Source organism: Procambarus clarkii, chromosome 10, assembly GCF_040958095.1.
Source record: "Procambarus clarkii isolate CNS0578487 chromosome 10, FALCON_Pclarkii_2.0, whole genome shotgun sequence".
NCBI lineage: Eukaryota > Metazoa > Arthropoda > Malacostraca > Decapoda > Cambaridae > Procambarus > Procambarus clarkii.
In genome coordinates, this window is record NC_091159.1 from 27622858 (window position 1) to 27642002 (window position 19145).

The window sequence follows — 19145 nt, forward strand, 5'->3', positions numbered from 1 at the left end:
CGTGCCTTCTCCGCCCGTGTCCTCTTGCCGTGCCTTCTCCGCCCGTGTCCTCTTGCCGTGCCTTCTCCGCCCGTGTCCTCTTGCCGTGCCTTCTCCGCCCGTGTCCTCTTGCCGTGCCTTCTCCGCCCGTGTCCTCTTGCCGTGCCTTCTCCGCCCGTGTCCTCTTGCCGTGCCTTCTCCGCCCGTGTCCTCTTGCCGTGCCTTCTCCGCCCGTGTCCTCTTGCCGTGCCTTCTCCGCCCGTGTCCTCTTGCCGTGCCTTCTCCGCCCGTGTCCTCTTGTCGTGCCTATTATTTCTATATTAACAATTATTATTATACTATTATTGCTAATGCTATTACTATTACAGTACCACCTTTTGCTATTATCACTAGTATGTCACCACTAACTGTAAGCAATATTACTAAATTTGTCCAAAAGTAAAGCTTCAGAATTGGCTACAGCACATCTTGGATATAAAATGTAGATGACTAAGTTAATTGTTTTGTTTTGTGTGTTATAATGATTCTAAATATTATCTGATGTTAGAATTTTGTCACTTTACTTGGTTATCTTGAGATCTTGAGATACTGTTTGCATTGTTTTTATTTATTATGTCACAATAGAAGTTTTTATTTTATATACTATATAATTATACTGTAATGATCAGTGTTAGGTTATATCAATATTTGCTTCTTGTATAAATAATATACAGTATTTGAAAATTATTATTGTTATTATTACTGTGCTACTCTTGTTGCTACTGTAAACAATATGTATCACTGCTGTAAACAGCTATTATGGTTACTAAAAGTATTTGGGGTCACCACCTCTTGTCCTGGCTCATGTATTGCAGACAGGTGGCCAAATGTTAAGCGTGTCACACGGTGGTGGGAAGGAGGAGGACATGGGGTAGAAGAACCTTGGGCTGGTGTGGGTGTTGTCACCTATCTATGGTTTCCCCCCTTCCATGATGTGAGGATTTGTGGGTGAGGGGGGGGGAGGGAATGTAACTTGGGAATTGTGGGGGTCAGTGTCATCAACCCCTGCTTTCTTGCCCCCACCCCTCAAACGTGCAGGTCTGTGGATTACAGGTAATGAGGGAGTTTCGTCATTAGTTTCCCAGAGTACAGGAGTGGCTGTACCCTGGAGCTTGTAGAACTGCGAGTTTCCTACCCTTGCTTTTCCCTCCGAAAACGTGACCGTCTGTGGGTTAGAAGGTGGGTGTGTGGGGGGAGGAGAGAGGGGAGGGTTACTGAACTTAGAGAATGACCTTCACACGAAGTAGTGGGGTAGAGGGGGTGGGGTGGGGGGGTCTGAGGGAAATGCACCTTGTTGGGGTGGAAACTGAATAATGTTAAGAGCTGGGTTGTCATTGCCGTTATACTGCAAGAATGTAAAAATATCAATGTTAATGTACTCCCACAAACCCAATGTATCTTGTGTAAATAAATAAACTGCTGTTATTACTAGGTCTACTACTGTTATTATTACTACATACTGTCTTGCCAATATATTTTATAAATGCTATATTGAATATAGATTCTGATTTCAATAAGGATTAATTATCATGGGTAGGAGGGAAATAATGTCAGTCAATGAGGGGGGGGGGGGGATTGCAGTTAGACCGGACGAGTGGATTTAGTGGGTTGGTCAGGTGTGCAGTTTATCAGGAGGCGCTGTAGGATGGTGAATCCATCCTGTCTCCACCAAAGCTCAGTTTAGCTGCCACATTGGTTGGACGAGGTGGGGAAATTGTTGAGATGTGGGTAAGGTTTACCGTGTTGAAATTAAATGAGTAGAGTTTTGCTGGGTTCCCAGCCATATTGGTGTTTCTTTCAATGAGCATATGGATGCTGCTGCTAAGGAAGCTATCCGTTCTTGTCCCATCTCCCATAAAGGTATTCCTTATTCCGACTTTTATCCTGTTATTCATTCCTCCATCCTTGCCCGTTGGCAGGGTTGTTGGTCCTCTGTAGTTAGTAACAAGCTGCGTACTCAAACGTAGTGTGTCCCCCGTGGCCTTCCTCCTACCACCGTAACCGGCGGTGGGAAATTGCTTTGGCAAGGCTGCGGGTTGGACTTACTTGCTTAACCCACGGTCACTTAATGGAGCGCCGCCTTGCTCCTTACTGTCCACATTGCTCCTTACTGTCCACATTGCGTTGTCCCTCTTACAGTTGTGTATATCCTTGTTGAATGTCCTGACTTCCAGGACGTGCGTGTGTCTGGCTTTCCGACCGTCTCTCGCGGTCACTTGTCCCTCGATAGAATTCTAGGTGAATTGGATACTTTTGATATCGTTCGCCTTATGCGTTTTTGTTCTCGTATTGGCATTCTTGGTGATATTTAGCGCCCTCTGATTATTTCGCACTTTGATGGTGCTACATAGCCTTCCCGGTTTGGTGCCTTCTTTTGATAATTACCTTACCTAACCTTACCTTACCTTACCGTGTTGAAATGGGAATGAATTTCGGTTTGAGGAAATGAGTTTGGGGGGACTTGATTTGAGTATTCTACATAAACTCCGCAAATGGTCAAAAGACTGGCAAATGCTTTTTAATATTGACAAATGCCAGACCATGCATGTGGGGGCATAACCCACGCCATGAATACCAAATTAATAGTATTACATTACAGAAGATTGACGAAGAAAAGGACATTGGAGTCAAAATCCACCACTCATTAAAAGTTGAGCAATAAATGAGTGCAGCAGTCAGAAAAGCTAACCAAACTCTTGGGATAATCAAGTGTACTTTTGACTGCAAGGAAAAGAAGGTAATGGTTCAATTGTATAAATCTCTGGTGCGCCCCCATTTGGATTACTGTATCTAAGCATGGAGACCTCATTTCCAGAAGGACATAGCTGCTCTGGAGAAGGTGCAACATTGGGCAACAAAAGTCGTTCCAGAGCTGTCATCTCGTATTAGGAACGCTTGAAGGTCACAGGGCTATCAACACTGAAAACCAGGCATGACAGGGCGGATCTCATTGAAACTTTTAAAATACTGAACAAGTTAGAGGATGTTGATCCGGATATTTTCTTCAGGTCAGATTTAACCCAAACAAGGAGCAACGGTTTAAAGCTCAACAAGCCACAATGTAGGACTGAGAACAGGAGATGATTTTCACCCCACAGGGTTATTAACCCATGGAAGATCATAATGGCAGTTTGGGGACCTTCGACAAGCCGCTGGCTTCCTGGCATGGTCAAGGCCACTAGGGTTAGTGGCCCTCAGGTAAATTTGTTTTTAATGGCAGTTTTCATATTGTTACGTAGACCTTCCGAAAATTAAAACTAACTGTACGTACAACCCACTGTACTGTGCATTATTTTCTTGAAGAAAACAATGTACAGTATAGTGAGTTTGCTCCTCGACCTTACCAAGAAGTTTATATTCGTTTTTAATTGGTAGGGGTTTAAGTCTTCCACGTTTGCTCCATAACCGGCGATGATGTCATGAATGAGCCCCCTTTTTTTTGTGCGAGAGCGTTGAGAATGTCATTGACACCACGCGCCACTAGGCTAGCGAGCAGCTGTACTGTGTGCTCAGGGTCCGCTGGGTATGGAGGCAACTGTGTTTAATTTATATAGTCGTTTTGAGGTGTATTTAGGCTATCGAGTTCCTGTCCATTTTATATATATATATTTTTTTTTGCATTACGAGTTTTGAAGTAATATGGCGTCTTGCTTGGTGCATATACTGATGGGCTCATTTTTTCCTGTACAATTGAACTTCCCCTTTGATGCCGTAGCCTCAGGTTGTAAGTTTTTCTGGAAAAAAATGGCATGCCGTAATTGGCTTGTTGAAGTTGCAACATAGCCAAGGGTTTGAGGGTGTGTCCAGGTGGTCACCCATCCTATTATAGTATTATCACAAATTGGTTCTCAGTTAACATTGTTAACCTAGCGACGTGCTCACCATGGTTAGAGTAGGTCTGTTTCCAGGCTCCGAGCAACTCTTATGACTGTTTTTGGCCCAAGTTTACTCTGTGGGATGTATATTATCATCTCTATAAAGTTGCTTGATCATAAGACTGTTAGATATGTTCCTGAATGAAGATCTCTTGAGGTTTTATTCCCCAAGCCACGCCTGGGGCCAGGTTTTGCTTGTCATAGCTTGGTCCAACAGGATCTTGCTTGCAGCGGTCCGCAGGCCCTCATACAGTATCCACTACACACCGGTTCGTTTGGCATTTACACAAAACTATCCAACTTTTTCTTAAAGACTTCCAATTTTGTTCCTGCAATATTTCTTATGCTTGTCGGGAGGATATTGAACAAACGTTGGACGTCTGATGTCCAGACATTGTTCTCTTCTTGCGTCTATAGCACGTCTACTCGGAGTAAAAGGACTGTCTTCATACTGAGGGTAGAGGCAAAGCCCTAGCTTGTGTACCAGTGACGAGTGCAGGAACCACCACCGTCACTTTAGAGAACAATGGCAAGAACCGTCCCTTAACACCGAAGATCAAATAACATTCATCTGCAGTACAGTATATATCGATCAGTGTATATCGTTGCTTGTAACCCAGGACAATGGCAAGGCCCTTCTGCGCGCGCGCACACAGGTCAAGGACCGTTTATTGCCTGAAAAACGATGTTATGTGGTGTGGAATGGAAGTGGTTGTGTGACGAGACATGCATCACTAAGCCCTGCATGGCTCCCACTATTTTGTTCGCGCGTGCGTGTGTGTGTGTGTGTGTGTGTGTGTGTGTGTGTGTGTGTGTGTGTGTGTGTGTGTGTGTGCGCGCGTGTTCGTGCGTGCTCGTGCGTGCGCTTGTCCTTACAATTGCGCCAGAGGTAGTAACTCTTTTTTGTGTAACAAAAATGTATATATAATTAAAACACACACACACACTTGTGTTTTGTGTTGCTGTGGATGATCTTTGTTGTAAGGTTGACAAAGCCATTGCTTGGTTACTGATTGTAATGATTCTCATAATACATGACTAGCAGCGTACCCGGCATGGGGGGGGGGCCTCCTGCATGCTCTCACACCAAAGCTGCAATATGTAGCGGTTATGTGCTGCACATATCTTAAGCAGCACATCAGTAAACTGGAAAAGGTTCAGACATGCAACTAGATGGCTCGCAGAACTGAAAGACAAGAGTTAGGAGGAGAGTTTAGAGTAAATATGCCAAAACTAGAAGATAGCAGGGAAAGAGGCGATAAGATCACTACTTGCAAAATATTGCAATAATGGGAATCGACAAAAATTGATAGGGAAGAATTCCTGAGACCTGGAACTTCAAGATCAAGAGGTCATAGATTTAAACCAAGTAAAGAAAGATACCGAAGAAATGGGAGAACAGTCACTTTCCTTGACAGTGGGAGTGTGTTGGAACAATTTAAGTGAGGGGGTGGATGCCGAAACCGTCAGTAGTTCCAAAGCGTTATATTACATTCCTATACAGGTAAGTACTGTATCACATGAACAAATCCACAAGGGCCGTGATGAGGGTTCGAACCTACGTCCGAGAGGATCCCAGACGCGCCTTTATCGACTACGCCGGGTTTAATTCATGGTTAAAAGAATTGCAACCGGGAGTTCTACTGATCTCACATGGATCCTGCAGTCTCTCCTAGACACAAACCAGGGTTTTACACAATTTCCTCATGCACCCGAGATCTGTCAATAAGTCATTCTACCTCTTCGCCCTTACTTCATTACACACACAAATCACAATAACGTGATGCATCAAATTAAAGAATCCACAAGGGCCATATCATATATTGTGTATACAGTATATTGTTTATACAGAAAACGTATCGTATATTGTGATGTACTGTATCACAATATCTACTGAGCCTCGTAGGACCTAGGCTCAGTCCGTAGGTGGGACGGAAACATGGCCACGTTTCCTTTCACTTGAAGCCTCTGTTCAGTTCAAGTTTATTGAGATAATAAAATACATCTCAAAAGGATATACTGTAGTAGCTTAGGCTGTTTCTACCATCATCTATTTCAAATAAAATACATCTCAAAAGGTTATACTGTAGTAGCTTAGGCTATTTCTACCCTCGTCTATTTCCGGTCCCTCAAGGAGCTCACAAATCCACACACTAGTGAAATAGTACAATTTTACAGTTTATATTCCAATAGTCATCACATAATATTTGTTACAGACTGCATTACTAGACTTTACACTCTTGGGGCAGTGTTTGTACCTCCAAAGAATTCTCTTATCATTCCATTATCACACATCCGAACAATTTTGTTACGCTGCAAATTTCCATATTTCTGTAGTTATCAAGCAATTTACACCCTAATAGTGATCTAGCGTGTGGCATACTACACACTAATACATAGTGATCTAAGGTGTGGGCGTGCGGCATGCTACATAATTTTCACTCCTTATCTTTTTCACTGACAGCACCATATTGCCAGAACTGAGTCCTCCATATAGATTGTCCCCTACCATAAGTGAAGGACGAATTCTTGTTTATTATTGCGTAATGCTCAAGTGTGGTGCTGTCCACCATTACCGTTCTCTTAACTTTTTCTATATCCTCTTGGATCGTCTTGATTCTTGTCTTTATTTGTTTCAAGGTTATTTGACATGTAAAGAGATATAAATATAAAGTATCAATAGACCTCGCTTGGGTTATGTTGTACAGTTTGCGTCTTGTATACAAAGTGCACATTCTTATATAAAGGGTGATGCAAATATTGACCCAAAGCATAATTTAAAAAAGCATTGAAGTTACATTTTATCTGGAGTCTTATAATAAGGGATAACAACAAATGTGAAAATGGATGATAGGCATAAATAAGGAAATAAAGTGCGGAAAATATCGGATCAATACAGAAGTAAATGCATTCACAATCGATCAGTTTAGATTCCAAATATCAATAAACAGGTAATTATTAGTTCGAAAACATTGTAAATTTTGAAAATTGACTGGACAGATACAAGAGCCAAAATAATTGGACATAACCGTGAAGGAGAAAGATTAAAAAGAGTGGAAGGAAGTGAGTTACGGAAGCAGGCGGGTTGTCCACTTGCTGACTTGGGAGCTGGTGTGAGCGGTGATGTGCGGGCGGAGAGAGGTGTGGGTGGGCATGTGGACGGGGAGAGGGTGTGGGTGGGCGTGTTTTGGTGGGGAACGGGCAGGAGCCGGTCGGCCGAGCGGACAGCACACTGTACTTGTGATCCTGTGGTTCTGGGTTCGATCCCAGGCGCCGGCGAGAAACATTGGGCAGAGTTTCTTTCACCCTATGCTCCTGTTACCTAGCAGTTAAATAGGTACCTGGGTGTTAGTCAGCTGTCACGGGCTGCTTCCTGGGGGTGGAGGCCTGGTCGAGGACCGGGCCGCGGGGACACTAAAAAAGCCCCGAAATCATCTCAAGATAACCTTAAGATAACATATAAGGCCTGCCCCACGGTCCACTCACACTGCTGTAAGTTAAGGGGGGTAAAAGGGGGACTGGTTACCCCTAATCTACTCGCTTCTGATAGCAAGAAACCCACACTATCCCTCATCAACATAAAACAACATTAGTGAAGTCAACCTGCAGACAAATAGCAGATATACAATTCACATTTGCACTTTAGACTTTCCTCATATTACCAGACCATATTATGAAGTAATACCACCAGTCTTCGGCACATCCCTAACTTATCGTCATCTAATGGAGGGTGTTCGTGGCGCAGTAGGCTTAGCAACACGTGTGGCGTCCTTCCCTCCTGTGATCCTCATCTGACGGAATGTCGGAGGCATCTAGCTAGAGAGAGAGAGGTACTGCATAGGAAAACCTACAAGACATCTCGCTAATCTCTAAATTAAAATGAAATACCAACCTCTACCAATAGACCTCTACAGAAAGTACTAGGATATGTGTAATTAACCTTCATCCCAGCGCTGAATATAATAATCTTCCGGTTCCGGCAATGGGATTAATGCCTAGTGCCAGGGAGTGATAGCTAGTCAGCAAGGAGTCTTGAGTAGGAGAGGTGGGGGGAGGGAGGCTACTACATAATTCATCAGAGGAGAACACACATTAGTGTGACCGCGCACGGCTCTCATTGTTATAAGGCAACTGTGAAATCCGGCGTGGCAACGGATGATGTGAGATAATGTGGGGCACTGTGGGCTGGGTGAGATACGGTGAGGACACGGTAAACCCTACGAAGGCTTGCAGGCACTGACGCGGGTGTACTCACCAGGACATTTGAGACGCTACTCATGAAGTAACCCTCTCCAACAAACCCCCCTTTACGTATCCCTCCCCCTCTCCTATTAGGCCCCCCCCACTTCTCTACCCTATATACTTGCTTCCTTTCCTTTTCCTTATCATGGTCTTCCCCGAACCATGGTCTATTATTTATGTGTCTGGTGTAATAAATTCGGATGATGCACCAGGGTGTATTTCCAGGCGCACGTCGCTTGGGTTATGTTGTACTGGGTGTACAACATAACCAGGGTGTATTTACTATTTGTGTTTGCAGAATATAGCTATTAGCTCTTGGACCCCGCCTTTCTAACCAATTATTTTTCCTATATTATATCTACTACACACGCGCGCGCGCACATCCCCAGGCAGCAGAACCGTAGCAGCTGTCTAACTCCCAGGTACCTATTTACTGCTAGGTGAATAGGTGCATCAGGGGTGAAAGAAACTGTCCATTTGTTTCCAGCTCCTCCGGGAATCGAACCCCTGGTCATTGGGACTACAACCTCCCAAGGGGTGTGTGTACAATTATGCCCGCATCAACGCCCTCCTTGTGTTCACGCCCAACCTTGACACTAAACGACACATTGATTATCAATACTCCTCCTAAACTGACGTGTACCTTCCGTCACGCTGTTCTCATTCCCCAGCCCCGACCCACTCCTCGCCCCCTACTCCCCCTCGCCCTCCACCACAGTTTGTGTAAATGTTCCCACCTTCTGTATGACCAATTTATGTCCGTAAGTCCCAGTACCTCCACTCAAATCCTACCATGCTATCCACACCCACCCCACGCACACATCCACTATTCATGCAGTCCATCCTCCTGTTTGGTAATACTTTTGTTGTAATTAAGTGGTCGATCGTACCAAAATGTAGTAATGGAGCCTCAGTAAGCCACTTTTTGTACTATTTTCTTTATAGAGTTCGGAGAAAATAAAGCCAAACCCAAACTTAAATATTCCTAGGCCTGGTATAGTGCTATGTTAGGCCTCGTATAGGGTCCATTAGGCTTAGGATGGTTAGGTTTGGTTATATTTGCAACATAAATGAAAAACTTTTCAGGTTTGTCCCAATTCAGTACTTCAATATTCCACTTTCTGGCGGCCCATCACGACATTTGTACTTTCGACCCCATTGTTATTATTAGTTCGTTGTAGGAGGCTGGGTACGTGATCCATCCCGCCCGCGTCACTCCTTCCCCACACCACTCACACCATTCATTACCCACACCACCCACACTATTCATTCCCCCACACCATTCATTCCCCCACACCACCCATTCCCCACACCACCCATACCACCCATTCCCCATACCACCCATTCCCCATACCACCCATTCCCCATACCACCCATTCCCCACACCACTCATTCCCCACACCACTCATTCCCCACACCACTCATTCCCCACACCACTCATTCCCCGTACCTTGTCAAGCACAAGGCGAAGCTTGAAAAAGTTCAAAGATATGCCACTAGGCTAGTCCCAGAACTAAGAGGCATGAGTTACGAAGAAACGCTGCGAGAAATGCATCTCACGACGCTAGACGACAAGAGTAAGGGGAGACATGATCACTATCTACAAAATTGTCAGAGGAATTGACAGGGTAGATAAAGATAAACTGTTTAACACGGGTGGTACGCGAACAAGGGAACACAGGTGGAAACTGAGTACCCAAATGAGCCACAAGGACGTTAGAACGAACTTTTTCAGTGTCAGAGTAGTTAACAGATGGAATGCATTAGGCAGTGATGTGGTGGAGGCTGACTCCATACACAGTTTCAAATGTAGATATGAAGAGCCCATGCAGTAGGCTCAGGAATCTGTACATCAGTTAATTGACAGTTGAGAGGTGGGACCAAAGAGCCAGAGCTCAACCCCCGCAAGCACAATTAGGCGAGTACACCGCCCGCACCACTCATTCCCCACACCACCCACATTCATAAAGTTTTCCTCTCAGTATGTCCATATCTTGTCCTATACTCATGGCGGTGGGGCGGGACCCATTGTTATTTGATAATATATAGCATTGTATAGAGATAGGGCTGACAGTCTCCAGGAACACCCCCCCTTCCCCCCTCTGCTGCTACTGGAACACCTGGTTGGCAGCGGCGGCGGCACTACAAGAAAGTGCCACGCTAATGTTCGTGTCAGTCAATAAACATTAAACATTAACCCCTCGTCTAAATTTATCTGCGGTATATACACAGGTATTTTTTTTTAGCACAAGTTCATTATTTAGACTGGATCCGCCGTTAGAGTAATAAGTTTTATATATACATACAAGAGTTCTTACGTTCTTACAGCCGTTGGCACGCATAACGTTTCGAGCAGGTTCTTAATCCTAATTTTCCCACTTTCTTTCCTAAGAAAGATTCTATCTTTCGAAAAGATTCTTTCCTATCTTTCCTAAGATAGGCAACTATCTTATTACTATGGATAAAATACCTGAAATCCTTCTACGGTATTCATATTTCGCTCCCAGTAGATAAACGACATACGAGATTAGGAAACTAGTAGTGTATTGTGAAGACTAATAATAAACAGCAGCTCCCCTATGACTCTGTAATATATTCACTGCTCAAACAATTATGTATTAGTGATAAAACTTACCATTAATGCATAATGATTAACTGTAAATATAATAGAACATTCTCTGTAACTAGCTGACATTGTAACTATAAAATGTGAAGGATAGATGACATTGTTTATGTAATAATCTAAGATGAGGTCTGATAAAGACCTTTTGTGCCCTCTGTAATGCTTTTTGCGCTACCGCTCACAGGATGAGTATGGGGTGCACAACAAACTAGCCGCCTCCCGCGGCAACACTCAATTCATCATTCAGACGCCATGATGCGCATCCATTGTTGTGGCGGGGAAGGGACCCTGGCCCCTTATCCCTGTGGCCTCCACCCCAGTTTCCCAAGGAGGGACCACTGTTGACGGTCCTGAGCCTAGTACTGTACACACAAGTCCCAAGGCACTAGGCTGTGCGTGGACAGGTGCGGGAGTGAACTGGACCAATATTAGTACGTGTTGTACATACATGCTAATTTATTTAATAACCCATTACGGACTCACTATATTCCGTGCTACATGGCCATTTCGTTCTGAGCAGCTAAATCTAAAACATTAATAACCCTTAATTGTGTTTACTTAACATGATGACGAACCATAGTTTGATGGTGTGTGCGAGTACCAGAACGAAGGACGGAGGCGGAGAGAATGAGTCAGTGAGAGAAATAGATAGATATGTGGAGATAACGAGCCAGTATTAAGTAAAAAAATCGTGGCGATTACCTGTCTCACGCTTGAGATTCTAGGAAGAACTAAATTCTCGAATAAAAAATGTTTAATCCAAAACCGTGAAGGGATTACCTCCCTGCTAGGGCGTTGGCCAGCAGATGGAGGGTGGAGGTTATCGCGTGCGGCCAGCCACCGTCACGTTCTGGGTGCGAGAACCGTCCAGCAGTGTTCAGTGAGTGCTGCAACCCGTCCTTCTAAGATTTCCCAACGTCAAGATATTGTCGTACTACAGTGCCCTCTCCTAGCCTACCATAGGATCCAAAATAGAAAACGGAAAGTAGGTCACTTTCACGAACTGCTGCCATTTTCTATTACGACAGTTTTTAGCCGGTAGTAAGGATCTAAAAGGAAAAAGATGCATATATTAAAAGTATGTACAAGGACTGGTATGGTCGAAGCATTGGTAATGAAAGCTACTGTGTAGGCCTTGTCATCCCACTTGGGTTATGGAGAGGTTTTGGCCACTGTACTAAAGAATAAATGTTAATTATGTTAAGTGATCCTTCTGTGTACTTTTAAGGTTAACCCCAGGCATTACCAAACACACGAAAACCATCTTAAGCCTTTCAAGGGAATGTAAATAAACCAGGAGAGAACAAGGACGATATGTACAGAAAAGTCTTAACACTGGCTGTATAAATTAGATATAAACACCTGCCAAAGTTACAACACAAACAATGGGTTTAAATTAAAAAAAAAAATTAGATTTATAAATGAGATAGGCACACGCTGGTTGGGAAATACGAGTGCAGGTCTGTGAAAGAAGGTATTAAGTATTGAAGCAAACGCAAACTAAACCCAGAGCTTTGTAAGGTCGTCACCACACACTGCTATCACTTTGCTATCACTTGCTATCACTTGCTGTTGTGTTTGCTTAAATCGTTAACGTTGTCAGGCATTAGAGTAGCGTGTATATGAAGGCTGGACACACTGCTCTCGGGTGACGCTGGTGAGTGATATGATTTTGACATCAACTTATCAAAGTGCATGACTAGTTCTTCACCCCGGCACGCGTCTCACTTTTCATACACGGCAATACACTAAAATACATTGCATTTGTGCACAAATTTAATAGTGTTGTGTTAAAAATTTGACGGTTTCATCTCGGGGTGGAGAGGTATATGGTCATATGCCTGTTAATGGTAATAAACAGGATGGTAATTTAACATGATAGTTATTTAACATGACAGAAATGAGACGTGATCTCGTTATCAACCAGTTTATAATTTTGTGCCCAATAAGCCAGTTTATTTTTTTGTGCAACCACAGTTTATAATTTTGTGCCTTACATATTTGCACAGAGCCCTGGCAAAGTGATCATAGTCATTGGAAAGTTGTCTGTAAGGTATTGGGATATTTTTGCCATTTTAAGTGTAAATGATGATCATTAGTGTAGCTAGTTTAATGTTTATATTGTTATTGCTGAAGTAGGTAAGGTTGGTAGTTGTGGTAGTAGGATTATGACCCATTAAGGCCGTGACTACGTTACCGACCAATCCTCCTAGTTTACTGTTTTGAATATACAATATTCAGAACAAAAAATAAACAATAAAATATACAATATTGTATATTTATACAAGGGCAATATATATATATATATATATATATATATATATATATATATATATATATATATATATATATATATATATATATGTCGTACCTAGTAGCCAGAACGCACTTCTCAGCCTACTATGCAAGGCCCGATTTGCCTAATAAGCCAAGTTTTCATGAATTAATTGTTTTTCGACGACCTAACCTACTAAACCTAACCTAACTTTTTCGGCTACCTAACCTAACCTAACCTATAAAGATAGGTTAGGTTAGGTTAGGTAGGGTTGGTTAGGTTCGGTCATATATCTACATTAATATTAACTCCAATGAAAAAAAATTGACCTCATACATAATGAAATGGGTAGCTTTATCATTTCATAAGAAAAAATTTAGAGAAAATATATTAATTCTGGAAAACTTGGCTTATTAGGCAAATCGGGCCATGCATAGTAGGCTGAGAAGTGAGTTCTGGCTACTAGGTACGACATATATATATATATATATATATATATATATATATATATATATATATATATATATATATATATATGTCGTACCTAGTAGCCAGAACGTACTTCTCAGCCTACTATGCAAGGCTCGATTTGCCTAATAAGCCTAAGTTTTCATGAATTAATTGTTTTTCGACTACCTAACCTACCTAACCTAACCTAACCTAACTTTTTCGGCTACCTAACCTAAATCTAACCTATAAAGATAGGTTAGGTTAGGTTAGGTAGGGTTGGTTAGGTTTGGTCATATATCTACGTCAATTTTAACTCCAATAAAAAAAATTGACCTCATACATAATGAAATGGGTAGCTTTATCATTATCATAAGCAAAAAAATTAGAGAAAATATATTAATTCATGAAAACTTGGCTTATTAGGCAAATCGGGCCTTGCATAGTAGGCCGAGAAGTGCGTTCTGGCTATTAGGTACGACATATATATATATATATATATATATATATATATATATATATATATATATATATGTTGTACCTAGTAGCCAGAACGTCGTACTCGGCCTACTATGCAAGGCCTAATTTGCCTAATAAGCAAAGTTTTCCTGAATTAATATATTTTCTAATTTTTTTCTTATGAAATGATAAAGCTACCCATTTTATTATGTATGAGGTCAATTTTTTTTTATTGGAGTTAAAATTAACGTAGATATATGACCGAACCTAACCAACCCTACCTAACCTAACCTAACCTATCTTTATAGGTTAGGTTAGGTTAGGTAGCCGAAAAAGTTAGGTTAGGTTAGGTAGGTTAGGTAGTCGAAAAACAATTAATTCATGAAAACTTGGTTTATTAGGCAAATCGGGCCTTGCATAGTAGGCTGAGAAGTGTGTTCTGGCTACTAGGTACGACATATATATATATATATATATATATATATATATATATATATATATATATATATATATATATATATATATATATATATATATATATATAATAAAATATATAATCTCCCTTGTATTGTGGTGTACAGGAGATTTTATTGAGGTTGTTTACTACTTAAATTTTTTTAAATTTTGCCCCGAGGGGTTGCGCCACTCATCCTGTGAGTGGACACACCGCCATAGCAGAATGTACAACACTCCCCAATAGGAAGAAAACCCGCTGGGTTGTTCATCCTGTCACTTGTACCCAGACAACTACTGTTGTTGAAATTGTTTACTGAACTTAATGTTGTGGGAGTAACTTTTGAAAGATGAATTCAAAAGACATCTCGTTTGTTTGTCATTATTTGTCCGTAATGGCAGGCACAGCGCCTGGCAGCACTACCCAACAACTGCCACATCGAAATACTAACTTTTTACAAAGTTATTTGTTAATTCACAAGTAGTTTAGAAATAAGCATGTCTAAAATCACACCCTTCTCACCATTTACCACTTAAAAAAAATAGTTTTCAGTGGTTTTGTGGTTTGTCAAATTTCTTACGGTTCTGGCAAGATGTTGTTGTTATAGATTCAGCTACTCGGAACAAGTTCAAGTAGCACGGGCTATGGTGAGCCCGTAACTTACCTGGCACAGGAGCGGGGCTGGGTCTGGCAAGATAAACACCACTTCATATATGACGCTCCGGCCTCGCCCCTTTTCCCTGATGCATGATTTCATACAGGAGGAGAAGTCTGAGGAGAGGCGACAGGGAGCGAGGGACGGGGTGAGCGGGTGACGCTGAGCTGTAACCCACACCACTAAGACAACCTCGTGACACCCCATCACCCCCAACCCCTCCCTCCCTCCCCCCCTCCCCACTACCCTGGCGGCGGGGGCGTGGGGGTAACCCCATATCCTACCTCAGATCTGACCACCGGAGGAAGCAAAGGGGCTGGGGCAGGATGGTGATGGTGGTGATAAAGGCTTTGATGAAGTGAAGCAACACACGGGAAATGTCTCGTTGTATATGAGGCTGGAATAGAAAGACGGGCAGGAGTAGTAGGAGGGCGGTCACGGGTCCTCTCCTCCTGACCCTCTCTATCTCACTCACACACACACACACACACACACACACACACACACACACACACACACACACACACACACACACACACACACACACATACGCGCGCGCGCGCACACAAAACAACCTACTAGGTTTGTTAACAAAACAACCTACAAAATCCTCAGGGGAATCGACCGGGTAAACAAGGATGAACTATTCAACACTGGTGGGACGTGAACAAGGGGACACAGGTGGAAGTTGAGTACCCAAATGAGCCACAGAGACATTAGAAAGAACTTTTTCAGTGTCAGAGTAGTTAGTAAATGGAATGCACTAGGAAGTGATGTGGTGGAGGCTGACTCCATACATAGTTTCAAATGTAGATATGACAGAGCCCAGTAGGCTCAGGAATCTGTACATCAGTTGATTGACGGTTGAGAGGCGGGACCAAAGAGCCAGAGCTCAACCCCCGCAAACACAACTAGGTGAGTACACACACACACACACAACAGGGTATGTTGTGTTTGTGTTGCAACGAGGCTCGTCCCAGAGTTGCGAGGGATGGGATATGAAGAGCGACTGAAGGAAAAAGGGAGGGAGCGAGGAGACATGATAGAAACATAAAATACTTAAGGGGATTTACAGAGTGGAAATAGAAGAAATGTTCACACTGAATATTAACAGAACAAGGGGACATGGGTGGAAGCTGGTTCACCTAGCAGTAAATAGGTGCCTGGAAGTTAGTTGCTACAGGCTGCTTCCTGGGGATGTGTGTGTGAAATATATATATGTAGTAGATATCATAGAGGAAAAGTAAATTTTTTAGACAGGGTCCAATAGCTAATAGCTAGATTCTGTAGGCACAAATAGCAAATAGTAAAATACAAACTATTAGAATGAAGAGAGGTAACGAGTGGAGTACCTCAAGGGTTTGTACTAGTGCCTATCGTGTTCCTAATACATGTGAATGATAAGTGCACTACGGGCTCACCATGGCCCGTGCTGCTTGGAGATTTTGTTCCCAGTAGCTGAATCTTCAACAACAACATAAATGATCTAACAGGAAGTAAGATTCTTATATCCGTGTTTGTTGACGATGCTAAGTTCATGAGGCGAATCAGAACTGAGGAGGACTGTAATACATTACAATATGAACAAGACAATCTCGAGAGGTGGTCTGAGAAATGGCTATTAGACTTAACTGTGACAATTGCAAGGTTGTGAAAATAGAAGTAGGTGCAAAAAGACGTCAAATACAGTACAGGATGAAAAGAATACAACTTCTACCTTATGAAAGAGAGAGATTTAGGAGTGGACATAACTGGAGATCTATCACCAGAGGCACATCACCAGAATAACGAGACCAGCATATGTCATATTGACTGTTATATATTGTATTTTTTTCAATTTTGTATTTACATATCTACGAGTTCTTACATTCTTGTAAAGCCACGAGCATGCATAGCGTTTCGGGCAAGTCCGTAATCCTAATTTTTCTTGGAATACGACCCGCCAAATCATTAAATAACTAGATAGCCATTCACTGTTGGATGAACAGGGGTACAATTAAGGATTGCCGCCTAGTTAATCCTCCCTGGCCAGGATACGAACCTATTCCAAATCGCTCACGAACCGCTCATAAGGTAGTTGTGTTACAGCGCGTCACCCAAATAAAGAACCGGCGGGTTCACAGCGTTTAAATCAAATACCGATTTATTCAAATGTACTGAAGTAAGCATATGACTTGGAGCCTACTAGGCCGTGTTCACAGCTATGGCTGGAAACTTGCCTCGTTCACATTGTCTCCATTCTAAACGCTCCACCAATCAATGTGACCAAAACACCTTACATAACTGTGAATAAACCCACATTAATATATATAATATTTTCAACATACATTTGAGAAAAAAGGCGTATTATACCGTATGAAAGATTCATCCTGTCAGCTGGGTGTCTGCTCTATAAATACTGATTCTGAATAACATTAATAACATTGATTTAATGTTGGCATTAAAGGCGAAGAGTTAGGGGTAACATGATAGAGGTTTTACAAGTGGATGGATGGATGTGTAGATAGTCAATATTGCAACGGGTCGCGCTTGCCTTTTTCAAGCCTATCATGCTTTCTTTTAAGTAAAGTTGATCTTGTTACAACCCCCACTGGGGAGCCTCTCCTCCACTGGACACTGTTCCCCTTGCCCTCTCCTCCACTGGACCCTCACTGCCTCAACAAGACACTACCTACCTCCATCTTCAATACTCTATGACTGCCCCATGTTGGAAGGAGAATCGACCACCATGCAAAGGCATTATACTTGAACCTGTTTTAAGCCTCCTTGGTCAGTACGCGCACGTATGACGATATAACCTTGCGTGCACGTGTAATGATATAACCTTGCGTGCACGTATAATGATATAACCTTGCCTGCACGTATAATGATATAACCTTACGTGCACGTATAATGATATAACCTTGCCTGCACGAATAATGATGATGAAAATTTATTTAGGAAAAGTACATGCATAGTTGCAGAGTTACAGTACAAACATTCTGTTCGATTTAGAGATAGAGGTAGTACATACAATACCTAAAGCCACTAGTACGCATAGCTTTTCAGGCAATGATATAATGCTCGAAAATGTAAATAAAATATAATGCCCAATATAGTGATATAACCTTGCGTGCACGTAAAACCTTTGAACGATAACGTTATTTAAACTGGGTCAGCGCTGTAGGCATGATGTACTTACTATAGAACGTTTGAAGGCGAGAGAGTGATTTTGAAGTGATGGTCCCCATTAACCCCCACCCGTGCAGTGATGGTCCCCATTAACCCCCACCCGTGCAGTGATGGTCCCCATTAACCCCCACCCGTGCAGTGATGGTCCCCATTAACCCCCACCCGTGCAGTGATGGTCCCCATTAACCCCCACCCGTGCAGTGATGGTCCCCATTAACCCCCACCCGTGCAGTGATGGTCCCCATTGACCTCCACCCGTGCAGTGATGGTCCCCATTGACCTCCACCCGTGCAGTGATGGTCCCCATTGACCCCCACCCGTGCAGTGATAGTCCCCATTGACCTCCACCCGTGTAGTGATGGTCCCCATTGACCTCCACCCGTGCAGTGATGGTCCCCATTGACCTCCACCCGTGCAGTGATGGTCCCCATTGACCTCCACCCGTGCAGTGATGGTCCCCATTGACCTCCACCCGTGCAGTGATGGTCCCCATTGACCTCCACCCGTGTAGTGATGGTCCCCATTGACCTCCACCCGTGTAGTGATGGTCCCCATTGACCTCCACCCATGCAGTGATGGTTCCCATTGACCTCCACCCGTGTAATGATGGTCCCCATTGACCTCCACCCGTGTAGTGATGGTCCCCATTGACCTCCACCCGTGCAGTGATGGTCCCCATTGACCTCCACCCATGCAGTGATGGTCCCCATTGACCTCCACCCGTGTAGTGATGGTTCCCATTGATTTCCACCCATGTAGTGATGGTCCCCATTGATCTCCACCCGTGCAGTGATGGTCCCCATTGACCTCCACCCGTGCAGTGATGGTCCCCATTGATTTCCACCTGTGTAGTGATGGTCCCCATTGATCTCCACCCGTGCAGTGATGGTCCCCATCGACCTCCACCCGTGCAGTGAGAGGAAGAC

The 19145-nt window shown here is 43.1% G+C and overlaps 2 protein-coding genes and 1 long non-coding RNA gene across 4 annotated transcripts in view; all 3 read left to right on the forward strand.

Moving 5' to 3' along the window:
• The window catches only part of LOC138363025 (uncharacterized), a 439332-nt gene that overhangs the window by 392416 nt on the left and 27771 nt on the right, over positions 1-19145 (forward strand). The window lies entirely within an intron of this gene.
• Positions 1-19145, forward strand: part of LOC123745994 (uncharacterized) — a 153173-nt gene that overhangs the window by 106257 nt on the left and 27771 nt on the right. The window lies entirely within an intron of this gene.
• LOC138363024 (uncharacterized) overlaps positions 1-19145 on the forward strand; it is a 49231-nt gene that overhangs the window by 22217 nt on the left and 7869 nt on the right. The window lies entirely within an intron of this gene.